This window comes from Equus caballus, chromosome 1 (genome assembly GCF_041296265.1).
Source record: "Equus caballus isolate H_3958 breed thoroughbred chromosome 1, TB-T2T, whole genome shotgun sequence".
Classification (NCBI taxonomy): domain Eukaryota; kingdom Metazoa; phylum Chordata; class Mammalia; order Perissodactyla; family Equidae; genus Equus; species Equus caballus.
Window position 1 is genome coordinate 172859240 of NC_091684.1, and position 17042 is coordinate 172876281.

Sequence of the window (17042 nt, forward strand, 5' to 3'; positions counted from 1 at the left end):
GCTAACAAACAAACAAACTTGTTCCATCCCCTCTCCCATCACACCAATTTCCTGTATAGAGATGAAGTATTATCTAACTCCAGAAATTCTAAGTGAGGCTTGTGGTTTGTGCCTAAATTTGTGCATTGTGTAATGTATGTTTTTGTTTACCTACGTAACGTATATATGTGTGCACATGCATGTGTGTGTGTAAAAGAGAATGTGTATGCATTATAATCTAGTAGTCTCCCTGGATCTGGAAAATCAGCCTTCTTTCTAACATGTGGTCCCTCATGATCTGCATGTGACTGTCCTTCCTGATATCAATTCATGAACTTCCTATATTTAGACACTTAACTCTGACTATGATGAACTGAGGGAGTTTCCTGAGCACTCCCGGCTATAGTTTGCCTGTTTGCTTTTGAAGTTCTCAAACCTTTACCTATATAGCCAATTTGTCAATCTTCCCTAATCTCTTAAAATCAAGCTAGAACTCCACCTTTGTGAGGTCTTCCCTGACTCCACATTGTTCTCCTCCCCAGTAGAATTAGTTGATCATCATTATGTTTTCCTCATGAAAAACTCTTATGAATCATGCCATATTGTAAGCATGTAGGTAAACATTTGTCTTTCTATTTAGACCACTAGGTATTTAAGGCTGAAGACTGTTTCATAAGCATGTTGGAAACGCCAAACCAAACACAGTAGCAGGTACCTCACAGAAACTTAATAAACTAAACTTAATAAATGTTGATTGATACTGCAAGGCATATAATAGTGAAACTGGCAAAACTGAATTACAAAGTAAGAATACTAAGGGCAGCAAGGCAGAAGAAAATAACATACAAAGGAACCCCCATCAGGCTTTCAGCAAATTTCTCTGCAGAAACCTTACAAGCTAGGACAGACTGGTATGACATATTCAAATCATTGAAGGACAAAAACTTTCAGCCAGGAATACTCTACCCAGTGAAAATATCCTTCAGATATGATGGAGCAATAAGGACTTTCCTGGAAAACCATAAGCTAAGGGAGTTTGTAGCCACAAGATACCCCTACAAGAAATCCTCAAGAAGGCTCTCGTACCTGAGGAAAAAAAGGGAGATAGGAGTTACAAAGCACAGATTAAGGAGTTAAATTGGTACAGAGAATCAAAGCAGGATAGCAAATACTCAAGTATAGTATTAAAGACAAAGAAAAGTAAAACACCAAAAACAAAGATAATCTTGTCATTTTAATCACAAACTCATAACACAAGATGGAATAAGATGTGAGAAAAACAACTTAGGAAGGGCAGAGGGAAAAGGACTGAATTGGTTTAATCTAAGGAAATTAGAGGTCATCAGAAAAGGGACTATTTTATCCACGAGAACTTGAATACAAACCTCAGGGTAACCATTAAAAAAAAATCAGAACAGAGACACAAACGATAAATAAGAGTGAAAAAAGAAGCCCAGCATAAAAACTACATAACTCGTTGGGTAGACCAAAATACACAGGATGAGAAACAAAGGAAATGCAGGAGAACCAGAAAATGAGTGATAAAATGGCAGCGCTAAGCCCTCATATATCGATAATCACCCTAAATGTAAATGGATTGAATTCTCCAATAAAAAGACACAGAATGGTGAGATGGATTAAAGAACAAGACCCAACAATATGCTGCCTCCAGGAAACACATCTCAACTCTAAAGACAAACACAGGCTCAGAGTGAAGGTATAGAAGACAATACTCCAAGTGAATGACAAACAAAAGAAAGCAGATGTTGCAATACTTATATCTGACAAAGTAGGCTTCAAGATAAGACAAGTAAAGAGAGACAAAGGGGGCAGTATATAATGATCAAAGGGACATTCTATCAAGAAGAAGTAGCACTTATAAATAACTATGCACCCAACACAGGAGCACCAATGTACATAAACCAACTATAAACAAACCTAAAAGAAGACATTAATAATAACACAATAATAGTAGGGGACCTCAACACTGCACTCATAACAATGGATAGATCAGCCAGACACAAAATCAACAAGGAAACAGTGGAATGAAATGAAAAGCTAGACCAGATGGATTTGATAGGCATATATAGAACATTCCATCCAAAAACAGCAAAATACACATTCTTCTCAAGTGCACACAGAACGTGTCTTGGGAAACAAGGCAAGCCTCAATAAATTTAAGAAGTTTGAAATAATAACAAGATCTTTTCTGATCACAATGCTATAAAGATAGAAATTAATTACAAGAAAAAAGCTGAGAAAAGGACAAAGATGTGGAAACTAAACAACATGCTATTGAACAACTAATGGATCATTTAAGAAATTAAAGGAGAAATCAAAAAATATATTGAGACAAGTGAAAATGAAAACATACCATACCAACTCACATGGGATCCAGCAAAAGCAGTATTAAGAGGGAAATTTGTCACAATACAGGCTTACCTTAACAAACAAGAAAAAACCCAAATAATCAATCTCATAAGGACTTTCCTGGACAAACATAAGCTAAGGGAGTTTGTAGCCACAAGACACCCCCTACAAGAACTCTTCAAGAAGGCCCTCATACTTGAAAAAAAAAGAGAGATAGGGGTTACAAAGCACAGACTAAGGAGTTAAATTGGTAGAGAGAATCAGAGCAGGATAGCAAATACTCAAGTATAGCATTAATTCTATTTATTAGAATTTATAATTCTATTTATCAATTCTAATTCTAACTGAATTAGAAAAAGAATAACAAAGCCCAAAGTCAGCAGAAGGACAGAAATAATAAAAATCACAGCATAGAGGCTGGCCTCATGGCCGAGTGGTTAAGTTTCCATGCTCTGCTTCAGTGACCCAGGGTTTCGCCGGTTCGAATCCTGGGCGAAGACATGGCACCATTTGTCAAGCCATGCTGAGGTGGCATCCCACATGCCACAACTAGAAGTATCCATGACTAAAAATACACAGCTAGGTACTGGGGGCTTTTGGGAGAAAAAGTAAAAATAAAATCTTTAAAAAAATTCAGAGCATAAATAAATGCTATTGAAACAAAAAAGGCAGTAGGAAGGACCAAGGAAACAAAGAGCTGCTTCTCTGAGAAGATAAATTGACAAACCCCTAGACAGACTTACACTGAAAACTGAGAAGATGCTCAGATAAATAAAATTAGAAAGGAAAGAGGAGAAATAACAACAGATAACACAGAAATACAATGGATTATAAGAGAATAATGAAAACCTGTATGCCAACAAAATAGGCAATGTAGAGTAAATGGATAAATTCTTAGACTCTTACAACCTCCCAAAGCAGAAACAAGAAAAAATAGAGAATCTGTATAGACCAATCACCAGTAAAGAGACTGAAACAGTAATCAAAAGCATCCCAAAGAATAAAAGCCCAGGACCAGATGGCTTCCCTGGGGAATTCTACCTAACTCTCAGAGAGGATTTAATATCTATCCTTCTCAAGCTATTCTAAAAAATTAGGGAAGATGGAATGCTTCCTAACACACTCTATGAGGCCAACATTACTCTGATACCAAATCCTGACATGGACAACACAAAAAAAGAAAATGACAGGCCAATATCACTGATGAATATCTATGGAAAAATCCTCAAGAAAATACTAGCAAATCGAATACAACAATACATTAAAAAGATCATACATCATGATAAAGTGGGTTTTATTCCAGGGATGCAGGGATGGTTCAACATCTGCAAATCAATCAATGTGATATACCACATTAACAAAACGAGGAATAAAAATCACATGATCATCTCAATGGATACAGAGAAAGCATTTAACAAGATACAGCACCTGTTTATGATAAAATGCTAAGTAAAATGGGTATAGAAGGAAAACACCTCAACATAATAAAGGCCATATATTAGAAACCCACAGCTAATATCATTCTCAATGAAGAATAACTGAAAGTTATCCCTCTAAGAACAGGAACCAGACATGGATACCCACTTTCACCACTCTTGTTTAACATAGTATTGAAAGTCCTTGCCAGAGCAATCAGGCAAAAAAAAAAGAAATAAAAGGGATACAAATTGGAAAAGAAGAGTGAAACTGTAACTCGTTGCAGATGACATGATTTTATATATAGAAAACCCTAAAGAATCCACTAAAAAAGTTTTAGAAATAATAAATGAGTACAGTCAAGTTGCAGGCTACAAAACCAACATACAAAAATAAGTTGCATTTCTATACACTAACAATGAAGTAGCAGAAAGAGAAATTAAGAATACAATCCCATTTACAATTGCAACAAAAAGAATAAAATACCTAGGCATAAACTTAACCAAACAGGTGAAAGATCTGCACAATGAAAACTATAAAATATTATTGAACAAAATTGAAGACACAAAGAAATGGAAAGACATTCCATGCTCTTGGATTGGAAGAATTAACACAGTTAAAATGTCCATACTTCCTAAAGCAATCTATAGATTAAATGCAATCCCTATCAAAGTTCCAAAAACACTTTTTACAGAAATAGAACAAAGAATCCTAAAATTTATATGGAACAACAAAAGAAAGCAGCCAAAAGAATTCTGAAGAAAAAGAACAAAATTGGAGGTATCACACTCCCTGATTTCAAAATATACTATAAACCTATAGTAACCAAAACATTATCATACTGGCTCAAAAATAGATCATTGGAACAGAATTGAGAGCCTAGAAATAAACCAACACACATATGGACAACTAATTTTCTACAAAGGAGCGAAGAGTATACAATGGAGAAAGGAGAATCTCTTCAATAAATGATGTTGGGAAAACTGGACAACCACGTGTAAAAGAATGAAGGTAGACCATCATCTTACACCATGCACAAACATCAACTGAAAATGTATTAAAGACTTGCATGTAAGACTTGAAACCATGAAACTTCTAGAAGAAAACATAGGCAGTATGCTCTTTGACATCCGTCTTAGTGGCATATTTTCAAGTACCATATCTGACCAGGCAAGGGAAACAAAAGAAAAAATAAACAAATGGAACTACATCAAAGTAAAAAGATTCTTTTCAGCAAAAGAAACCATCAACAAAACAAAAGGCAACGTAACGATTGGGAGAAGATATTTGTAAACCATATATCGGATAAGGGGTTAATATCCAAAATATACAGAGAATTCATGTATCTCAACAACAAAAAAACCAACAACCCAGTAAAACTATAGGCAAAAGATCTGAACAGAAATTTCTCCAAAGAAGATATACGGATGGCCAACAGGTACATGAAAACATGTTCAACACCATTAACTATCAGGGAAATACAAATCAAAACTGTGATGAGATATCACCTCACTCCAGTCAGAATGGCTATAATTAACAAGACAGGAAACAAAAAGTGTTGGAGAGGATGTGGGGAGAAGGGAACCCTCATACACTGCTGGTGGGACTGTAAACTGGTGCATCCACTATGGAAAACAGTATGGAACTTCCTCAGAAAATTAAGAATAGATTTACCATATGATTCAGCTATCACACTGCTTGGTATTTATCCAAAGAACTTGAAAACACAAATGCATAAAGATACATGCACCCGTATGTTCATCGCTGCCTTATTCACAACAGCCAAGACTTGGAAGCAACCTAGGTGGCCATCAAGGGACAAATGGATAAAGAAGACGTGTTATATATGCACAATGGTATACTACTCAGCCATAAGAAATGATGAAATTCGGACATTTGTGACAACATGGATGGACCTTGAGGGGATTACGCTAAGTGAGACAAGTCAGAGAGAGAAAGTCAAATACCATATGATCTCACTCGTAAGTTGCAGATAAAAATAATGACAACACACACACAGCAAAAGAGATTGGATTGGTAGTTACCAGAGGGGATGGTGAGAGGGACAAGGGTGAAAGGGATGATTAGGCACACGTGTGGTGATGGATTATAATCAGTCTTTGGGTGGTGAACAAGATGCAATCTACACAGAATTTGAAATATATTATGATGTACATCTGAAAGTTATATAATCTTATAATCCAATGTTACTGCTATACATGCAAAAATTAAAACTATACAATGAACAAACAACGAAAAAAATAACTACTGAATGTTAGAAATGCAAAGGGTAAAGGGGTGATTAGGCACACATGTGTGGCGATGATGGATTATAATTAGCCGTTGTGTGGTGAACATGATGTAATCTACACAGAATTTGAAATATACTATGATGTACATCTGAAAGTTATATAATATTATGGTCCAATGTTGCTGCCATAAAAATGAAATGTATAAAAAATGGGCAGAGGATATGAACAGACATTTTTCCAAAGAAGATATGCAGATGTCCAATAAACACATGAAAAGATGTTCAACATCACTAATCATCAGGGAAATGGAAATCGAAACTACACTAAGATAACACCTTATGCCTGTTAAAATGGCTATAATCACTAAGACTAAAAATAACAAATTTTGGAGAGAGTGTGGAGAGAATACACTGCTGGTGGGAATGCAAGCTGGTGCAGCCACTATGAAAACCAGCATGGAGATTCCTCAAAAAACTAAAAATAGAACTACTGTATGACCCAGCTATCCCACTGCTGGGTATCTACCCAAACAACTTGAAATCAACAACCCAAAGTAATCCATGTAGCCTTATGTTCATCGCAGCACTATTCACAATAGCCAAGACATGGAAATTATCCGTGTCCATCAACTGATGATTGGATAAAGAAGATGCGGTATATATATATATACAACGGAATACTGCTCAGCCAGAAAAAAGACAAATCCATTCCATTTGCAACAACTTGGAAAGAACTGGAAGGAATTATGCTTAGCAAAATAAGCCAGAGTGAGAAAGACAAACCTCAGATGATTTCACTCATATGTGGAATGTAAACAAGCACATGGACAAAGAAAACAGGGGAAGGGGGCTGAGAGGTGGACACAGGGGGTGGATGGGAGCACCTATGTTGTGGCAAACAAGAAATAATGTACACCTGAAATTTCACAATGATGTAAACTATTATGAACTCAAATTTAAAAAAAGGGCTAAAAAAAGTAAATGTTGATTGAACATAGAAACACATGAAAGAATCAGTGAAAATTTCTTCACTAGAAACTCTGAATTCTATGGATTTAAATTATAACATGAAACATGGACAACTTATCATATTGTCCTGAATTGGACAGTTAATGCAAACTTAATAATATTATGACACCCTCAGAATGTTTCATTATTATTCAAATAAAATTTTAAAACATTTCTTCCCATAGAAAATATACATCAGAAATTATTTTATTCTATTCTGTATCTTTGCTCAAATCAATTCAAAAAAATATTTGGGGATTTATCCTCAGCTGCAATCATTAGTTGCCCTATTGATGTAGCACTGAAAGCACAATAGATTCTTCTTGCCTCTCCCATTGGATTAAACTGTGGAGAAATATATTAGATATTGAGCAAGAAGAAGGCCAACAAATATGTTGTCTCTTTGGCATCTTCTGGTAACTTTCAAGATTATGGTCTCACATTGTCTATAGATTTTACAGGATTATGTCATTTTTCTTCATTTGAGAATACAGATTACGCTAAATAAATAATCTCGTTGAAGTTACAAGAGACATAATCCACTTCAGAGGGTGATTTAACACAGAGGATAAATCATGTTGTGTTGATTTGTGTTTTTAAGAGAAGTGTCCAGAATATATGTCTGATTCAATCATCGTGTCATTTATTTAACCAGAGGAAATATGGATCCTGCTAAATACCATGTTAGAACGCAATGAGATTATATTCTTACACTGTGACTGGCAGGAGCATGATGAATTTCCTATCTTCTTGATGAACTTGATGAAAGATGGAGAAGAGAAGAGTCATCACAAAATAGCTGACACATTTAATGAATAAAAAGCAGCAAAGCTCTCTGTTCGTGATGGCCTCTCAGCAGTCACTCAGGCACCTGCTTCTGTGGAGTAGAGGCACAGTGATACCCCGGCCCCCAAATACTGTACTCAAATCTGCAGCTGGGCTGAAGATGCTCTCCTAGCTTAGGGCTCCTATGGAGAACTTACCAGAAGGCTCATCCATTAAAAAAAGAAACCCGGTGGGAAACTGAATTGCATCAACATATAATGCAAGTAGGCCATACTCTTAAGATCATATCCAATTTAACACTATTTTCTTGATAATTATATAATTGTTGGGTAGGTACTTATGTAATTGCATGGTAGGTAGCTTAGATTAAGAAAAGAATTACATAAATTTCAGTTTCACAACCAGAGCAGATGACTATATGACTTAAGCTACATAGGTGAACTAATTTGTGTCTATTCCTGCCCGAGAAAGAAAAGCAACCCCCCTGTCTTCTGGTAGGTATCCTCAGCTTGTCATTAGAAAGCTGGTGACAAAAAAAAGAAACAGTCTTTTGTCTGGTTCCTTGTGAGGCATCAGGATTTTACACTGTTACGTTGTTAATGTTTCCACATACCTGAAGAGGTCACTAGAAATATTTTTTCCAAGCTTTTAAACACCTGTTTGGGGGAACTGTCATAGGAAACACTTCCACTTTTAGATAACCTCCACTTCTCACTTTGCGTTATTCTGTTGAATTTTCAGCTTTGCCTGGGGTACTCTGAGTTATCAACAAGACACCTTGTGTTACCTGTTTGCCCAAATATGCAGCGGTCATGATCCTTCCTCAGTTGTTCTCTGACTTCAAACCCAGCATAACACTGGCATGTAGTATGTGCTCAACAAGTCTGGAATGATTAATTTATTCATAAGAATTTAGGATGACAAAGAGGAAAATAACGCTTCTTCCTTATTAGAGAAGTTAAAAATACACCAATGGAACCATAGTCATTGATCTTCACTACACAAATGAAAATTACTAGGAAAATATGACTCATAGTCAAGCAAAAAGCACATAGAAACTGGCTCAAAGATGGCCCAAGGTCTTAAATTGAGCAGATATATATTTTAAAGCAGCTCTAATAAACATGTTTCATTTGAGTTCTGAAATAAATGTAAATACATTCAAAATATATATTATACATTTAAAAGAAAATAAAATATATTAAAAAATTTAAAGAAAAAGATGTTCTTAATAAGTTAACAGAAGTAGAATCTCAGCAGAGAAATGAAAATCATAAAAAAAAACAAGTGGAAATCTTAGAACTGAAGAGGATAGCAACTGAAAAATTCATTGGATGGGCTCGAGAACAGATTGGAGATGGAAGAAGAAAAATTCCATAAATGAATAAAGAAACTGGTACATTCATAAAATTGAGTAACACTCAGGAACAAAGATAAACTACTGAGTCATCCATCATTATGAATGAATTTTTAAAACATGAATTAGAAAGAAAGAAGCTGGACACAGAAGAGTACCTACTATATCACTTCATATACATTCAATTCTAGGAAAAATGCAAATCTAATCTATGGTGACATAAATCAGATTGGTGGTTGCCAGGGGTTGGGGATGGAAGGAAGGCATTGACTAGAGTGGGTCACAAGGAAACTTGATCTAAACATAAAATAAATAAATGATCTATTTGATACATTTGTCAAAATACTTTGTTACACTTGAAATGTGACATATTATTTCATATCACTTATTTCCAATAAAATTGATTAAAAAATAAGATGGATACAAGTATTTAGGCTCGAGATCTCATGATAACCTGTATCACTTCTTTTAACTCGATAGTTAAGTAATTCTTTTGTTTTAATTTGAAATTAAATTAACTGAAAGAAGGACAAGTAGAAGTCGGGGAAAGATAACAAGAGGTAGTGTGTAGCAATTGAAGTTCAGTCTCTTAAAATATAGATTATTACATCCCAGGTCCCCCATTTACTGGAATGTTGAGCAAGTTTCTGAGCCTCTATCTCCCCTCTATAAAATAGGAAGGAAAGGAAGTAATAATTTCTCACAAAATTCACCTTTCACACAAGGTGAGGATTAAGTAAGATTGTATACAAGAATTTCACAGAAAGTGTTAAGTGATCAGTGAACTTTGCTTAGTATTTTTATTATTAACAAAAAGTGGTCATTTCAAGCGAGTTTAGGATCTCTAAATAAAATTGTAGGAGGTGGTCAACATGGAATGGTGGTTCCAGGACTTTTTCTTTTAGTTGAGCAGTGTGAGGGGCTAGCATTGAGAGTAGAGAATAAAGATAATTTTCTCCTAATCTCACAGACTGGCTAGTGACTTGGAATCACGGGAAACGATATCTCATCATTATGCAATCTTCTATAGCTGAGCTGAGGGCAAAGACTGAATAGGAAATTCTCTTTATCCTAACGAAATGTAGTTATCTAGATCACAACCAGAAGCCTAAGATAATCAGAAGAAAAGAGTAGACTTTAAAGACAAGTTTTCTTAAAACATGAATTGAGAGGGAAAAGAGATAGAAAAGAATGTGTGAGTTCCAGTATCACCCTGACATTTGTGTAAAGAATATGTATCTATCTCCTATCAAGAATACAGAACTATATCTGCATTTTAATTTGTAATCTTTTCATCATTTGGACAATAAAATATAAGTATTGTGTATTTTTAATGTCAATCTAAATCTGAGAATAAATTTACATGGCGCAAAAATTGCTGGCGTATAACTAAACAACTTTTAGTGGGAGGAAAGACTATCTTAAACACATCTAGTGGCTCAATTTAGTTTGTGCCCAGTATGAGTAGGATATGATCTGATGAGTCGCCCCCCTCTTTCCCCACCAAACAGATTTGCTGTTCTGAGACAACCACATTGCCCATCGCCAACAATTCTGGGTGAAGATTTACTCAAAGCTGAGTGAGACTGAGCCCCACGCTCAGAGCAGGAGATATTTTCCTAGAGACAGAGGTGCCAAAATGACTCTTCTCGGCATGTTAGGGGCACTGATGGGCTTTGTCTTCCTTGGTAAAGACTGTTGCTGATAATAAGCCTGATAACAGTCTAGGATTGGGGGAGATAGGGGGTAGTGGCAGAAGGGATGAACAATGGCCAGTGGTAACAAACACTCCAAGAAAATAGAAAGGAAGAGGAAAGGGACCAGATTTTGACACCACCTTGACTGGAGATTTAACTCCTGCCCTAGAAGTTCTTGGTAACTCTGACTTTTCAGTTCAGAAGATGAATCTTCTTATTTCTTCTATGTACAGGATCCAGCATGTCCCAGAAGTCCTTCAACCTCAACCACCAGCATTTAGGCAGGAGGGTGATATTGTAGAACTGGGTGGTTCAAATGACACCAGGGTTATATATCATGTCTTGTATTGGTAGAAAAGGTCACTGAGTGGAATGATAATTTTCCTCATTTCTCAGCACACAGATGCAGAAATCAATTCAACACAGGGTAGATATTCTGTGAACTTCCAGAAAGCAACTGAAACTATCATGCTCATCACGTCACCATCACAGCTAGCAGGCTCTGAAACATATTTCTGTTGTCTCAAAGAGCCCCCCCCCAAAAAAAATTATAGAAGAAGCTTACAAAAATACCAGAACTCAAACTGAGACAATTGCCTATTCCCATATTCTCAGGGAAGACTCACAAACGTTACTCAGACATTTGTTAGCAGTTAGTGGTTAAGGTGCATAAGATAACATCTAGAAAGGAAGCACCCCCTCACAGCTGTATCAGAGACCACACAGGGCCACAGTAAAAGCCCCCGTACTCCTCAGATACCATCGTATTTCTATTTCTTTCCATAGAGTATGCCATAAAAAAAGCAACATATGAAGGAAAGCATTTTAAAATTATATTTGGTTGTTCCATATTTTACACCTGTTCAACTCAATCTTTTGGGAAGGATAGTATGGAAGACACTAGGAAAAAATAAAGTACATAAAAGAGGTTTATATCCTGGGTTGCCTAAAGACTGACAAAAGAAATGCAACCTCAGCTCTCAACAAAGGATTTGACGACTTGTTAGATCCAAAAATGGAATGCACAACGTGTCAACTCTTTCTGAGTTTTATCTATTGTTGGAAAATTTGGACATTCTTTCCCAGGAATTTTATCTGCCTGAACTCAAAGTAGGATTGTCATGCTTGTTGGGACTTACATTCATTGGTTTAGTCAATCATTTCTTCATTCAAGAAAAAAAATATGCACTATGTAAAACCCTTCGATTGCTCTTAATTGTTTTAAGAGAAATATCTATGCCCAAGTTCCCTTAGCTGCATTCCAAAATGCTTCTCGCTATGATCTTTGGATCAAGACGAAGGTGAATAACAATGAGTCAAACATTCCCTAGGCATCTCTGTTATCCATAACCTCATCTTCAAAACCCATTTTAAAGGTCCCAATGAGAACCCATCTGAACCAAAATAAACTAGAGTTATCTTATTCCGCAGCCTAGTAAACTTCCTTGGGATTTCTCCTTGTTGAGTCCAAATTTACTCCCATGATTCACAATCTAGATAAAGCCACAAAATCAGTAGTGATGTCCTCAGGAAATTGCCCATTCCTCTGTCAGCAAAGAGCCAAGTTTCAGCAAAGACTAGTTTCTCTGAGATCTTTAAAAATAAAATTGGCACAACTTTTTTTAAAAAGGGCTTAGTGACCAATAGAAGTCAAAATACTATCAGCAAAAGGTAAAACAATGCCCTCCTTCTCCGATTGAATAGGAAGAAGGTATCTCAATTATGAACTGTGACTTATATTGATAATATGTTTTGGAAGGCTTCCTGCATTTCAGAGAGACTGCTGCTTTCCTGATATCACTAATACAATTTTAGATGCAATAGAAGACAGGCAGAGTTTCAATTCCTTCTTGGTATATAAAGCATGAAAGATTGTTGCTTCCACTTGAACATGTAAAACTAGATAAACAGCAAAATCATAACTTTGGTTTAACCTACCAGAGATGTGAGGTCACAGGGAAAACAAGTAGCCTGGATTCCAGTGAGGAACGGGCTTCTCCAAGGAGAGACAAGCATATGGACTGGCACAACTTTAACAGAGTATAGGTAAAAGAAGAGCTGGCTGCCATCCAAACTATAAAGAGAAATCATCTAAAAGATGGAGTTAGGGCTCTCATGACAACATAGAACTGCTTGGAGTCACATACACAGGAGTAGTTTGTGCTCACTGGTAGGGCCATTTTCACATACCTCCACTGTGTGTTCACAAAAATGGCTGAGGACAGAGTGGGTGACAGAGGGAGCACCAGCAGAGATGCAGGGCTGCAGGACATGATTGGGTTTGATTGCAGGAAAGCATAAATCCTAACTTCTTGCCTAGATCAGTCTCTCACATGAAAGCCTGAAGCTGTTGAGGATGGGGATAAAGATATGATGGGAACTTCTGTGATACACACAGATCACCCAGAGCACAGTTAAGATCCATTGCAGCAGAGAGAAGAGTGAAGGAAAAGCCCTATACTCCTGTGTAAGGGACAGGAAACCATTCTGAACTAATGATCCTATAATAATTCTGTTATGTTTCTGCTATCAGTGAGGGAGAGGCAGAAAATTATCTCACACAAAACACAAAGAGAAACATGGGGAGGAGAGGCATGAATCCTGAGAAAATCCTAAATCCGAGATCAAGACATATGGGCCAGTCTAAGGTTGAAGCTGGACCAAGAGAACAGAGAAGTCCATATACCCACAGAGTGAGCCTAGACAGCACTAAATAAGAAACAGCAGCCATGTATTGTTGGAGCTGGAATGAGAAGAAATAGAGAGAGAGATCCTCTCCATGCTGCAGGAATGCAAAGACAGCTTAAAGGTGAGGGTGGAGCTAGAAGTCCAGGGTGGAGTACTTTAAAAGATAGAGATTCCTTTTTAGCATAACCACAATAGCATTAATCGTTTATATAAATTAACAGTAATTCTTCATTGGCTGCTGAATCAATAAGATTGTTTCAGGAAAACTTTGATACTTAAGGTTAGGCTAGCTTTATTGTAGAATCCTCTATTTCCAGGTCTTCTACTTAATCTTTCTATTCTGAGAGATGACGTGGCTGGACACCACTGTCAGAGCTAATATCAGACTGAGTGAACCATCATTCTTACTTGTGTAATATTATCTTCTCTCAATCCTTTATCTCCATGGAATTTTTCCTTAAAAGATGTTTATTCATATGTTTTTATTCACTAGGTATAATCCCCAGGAGGCTGGTGAAAAAGAATGTTTCCTATTAATATTTTTGTGTCCAAGATTTGTCCTAGATGCTGATACTGTAAATCCAGGGACTTCTGGAAGGGTCCATCGCAACTCAGGGCAAGGAAGAGGGTCATCATGGTTCTCCTCAAGTTTCCTGTAGATACTTTAGAAATACAACATAAATTCTGAAAATGACCCAGCAACCCATCTTCCTTGTCTCAACAATGGTGGGGTGCCAAAAGAAGGATGTGGTGCAGAATCCTTCAATCTTGAATGGCTGGGAGAGAGAAATGGCTGTTATCAACTGCAGTCATACAGATGGGGCTTTGAATTATTTCTCTTGGCACAGGAAGTAAGCAGAAAGAGTCTTCTTAGAGAGACTCATTCAAATGTGTATAGAAAACAGGAAAGAAGATTCACAGTGCTGGTGAATAAAACGTTCAACATATCTCCTTGTATATCGCAGCCACTCAACCAGGAGACTGATCCTTGTACTTCTCTGCAGCAAACACACAGGCTCTGTGTGCAGGGGGCATCCAGTCACGTGCTTTGTCCTTGACCAGCTTTTAGGTTCAAACAGTTTGACATTACGTGCTTGTTTCCAACTGGAAATGAATGTAGAGATCTATTGATTGTGATTATAAGAAGGTCGGTTTTCAAAAACCTCAAGATGAACTACTACATCTTGTATTAAGTCCAACATGCTCTACAGGAGAAGTAGTGGTGTTTTAAGCAGGTATGTAAATTGTAAAGATAACTTCACTGGGATGTTTGAGGTTCTCTTGTTGAAATCCTACACCTCCCATACTGTACGAAAGGGATCTAAAACTCCTCTGAGTGAGAATTTGGTGGCCTTCAGAATAAAAGAAGATAATTATTATAAAATCAGCACATGCTCATTACGGACATTTTGAACATATAATTGAAAATATGTCTTCAAAATATAATTGAAAAATTAAAATCATTCCAGGTTTGACCACCCAAAGATAGTCATTTACTATAAATATTTTCATTCTAGGTGTGTTTTCATTATATTCCTGTATGCTTTAATTGATATCATATACCTTAATTCATATCAATTTAACAAATAAAATATGTTCCTCATGTAACACTTATATCCAATGTACTCTGTAAAGTCCATCTTCAGAATATGAGTGCTGTTATAAAACGTACAATTTAAGTATCAATCAGAAAAATTCCTGCTAAGCGTTTTTGCAATGTGACTGTTCTACATTCAACAAATATTTTTGACTGTCTACTCCATGCCAGACAATGTTCCTGGTGCTAAAGATTGAGAAAGATTAACAGAAAGGGATGGCAGCATTTACCTCTGTTCTGCCTCTCTCCTCTGATGGATGTCTGCTCACCAGAAATAACTGGGAAAGTTTTTGATGACAGTGTCCACCCCGGCTTCAATGACACTATTCAAGAGTTCTGTGATTTTGCCCAAAAATACCACCAATTTTTTCATACATCTTAGGTCTGTATATACTTCAGCAACAGTATGAACTGTCTCGGTTTTTCCAAATTCCTTCAGGAATGGAAAATAATAACTATTTTAAGCAAACTTTTCAAATTAGAGAAGAAAAGCTCACCAACTCCTTTATAATGCAAAAATAGTAATTAATATTTATAAAGGAGTGCTAAGAGTAGTGAAAATATCTTTAATACAAATTATTCTTGGACTTTTGAATAGGTAATAAATACACATGGTATAAAATAAAAATTATACAAAATGAAATGTAGTGAAAAGTAATGTTCTCTCTCACCTTTATCCCTGCCGTCCTCAGAAGCCTAGTAAAACCACTGTTAAAATTAAAACTTTCCTTGAGTCATTGATCTTTTTATTGCTGAGTTGTAAGAGTTCTTTATATATTCTGGATACTCGACTCTTAAGAAGTATGTGATTTACAAATAGTTTCTCCTATTCTGTGGGTTGTCTTTTTCACTTTCTTGATAGTACCTTTTGAAGAAGAGAAGTTTTTAATTTTGTTAAAGTCTATCATCTCTATTTTCTTTTGCACTGATGTCATATTTTAAGACTATTGCCTAATCCAAGGTCACAAAGATTTACACCTGTGTTTTCTTCTAATAGTTTTAGAGTTTATTTTGTACATTGAGGTCATTGATCCATTTCAAGTTAATTTTTAATATGGCAGGAGGGAAAGATACATCTTTACTTTTTTTGCACATGGATAACAAGACATTTGGAGTCCCAAAACAAAAGAAAGCTGAGTAGCTGTACTGATATCAAATAAAGTAAACATTAAACCAGGAATTATTGCTAGAGATACAGAGCAACAATTCAAAATGATTAAGTGCACAATCTACAAGTAAGATAGAACAATTTTATTTTTATATGCATCTAATAGCATAGCTTCAAAATATATCAACCCGTAAATCACTAGAGTTTATCAGTAGAATTAAACTAGTAGAATTTCTTGATTTAAAAAATCGATAAACAAATACACAACCATAGTGTCAGGCATTAATACACATCTCTAAGTAAAGACGTAGAGAAAATATGACTAGCACAATCAATATTTTTACTTAATTCACATATATAGAACACTTTGCCCCACACAACAGGATACATTCTTTTTAAATGAAGATGGAATATTTATCAAAATTGACTCTATTCTGGATCTTAAAGCAAGGCTTAATGAATTTCAAAGGATTTCAATTATTCAGAATATAGCCTCTGATCACAATGGTTTTAAGGGAGAATTTAATAACAAAAAGATGATTAAATTTCATTCCTGTACCTCGATAGATATAATAGCCATTTTTTAAGTGTATTGCCACAGGAAAAAAATCAAGGCAAAACAGAGGTTTGGGGTAGGGTAGATGTTCCAATCTCTGAGTAGGGCAGTGTAGCATCCTCTTTATGAACTTTACTTCCTGTTTGGGTGCAGAAACTCCTAATAGCCCCAGAAACTTGGCACTCAGGCACTCAGAGGAGGGCTGGTCTCTGGATTTGAGTGAGGACAA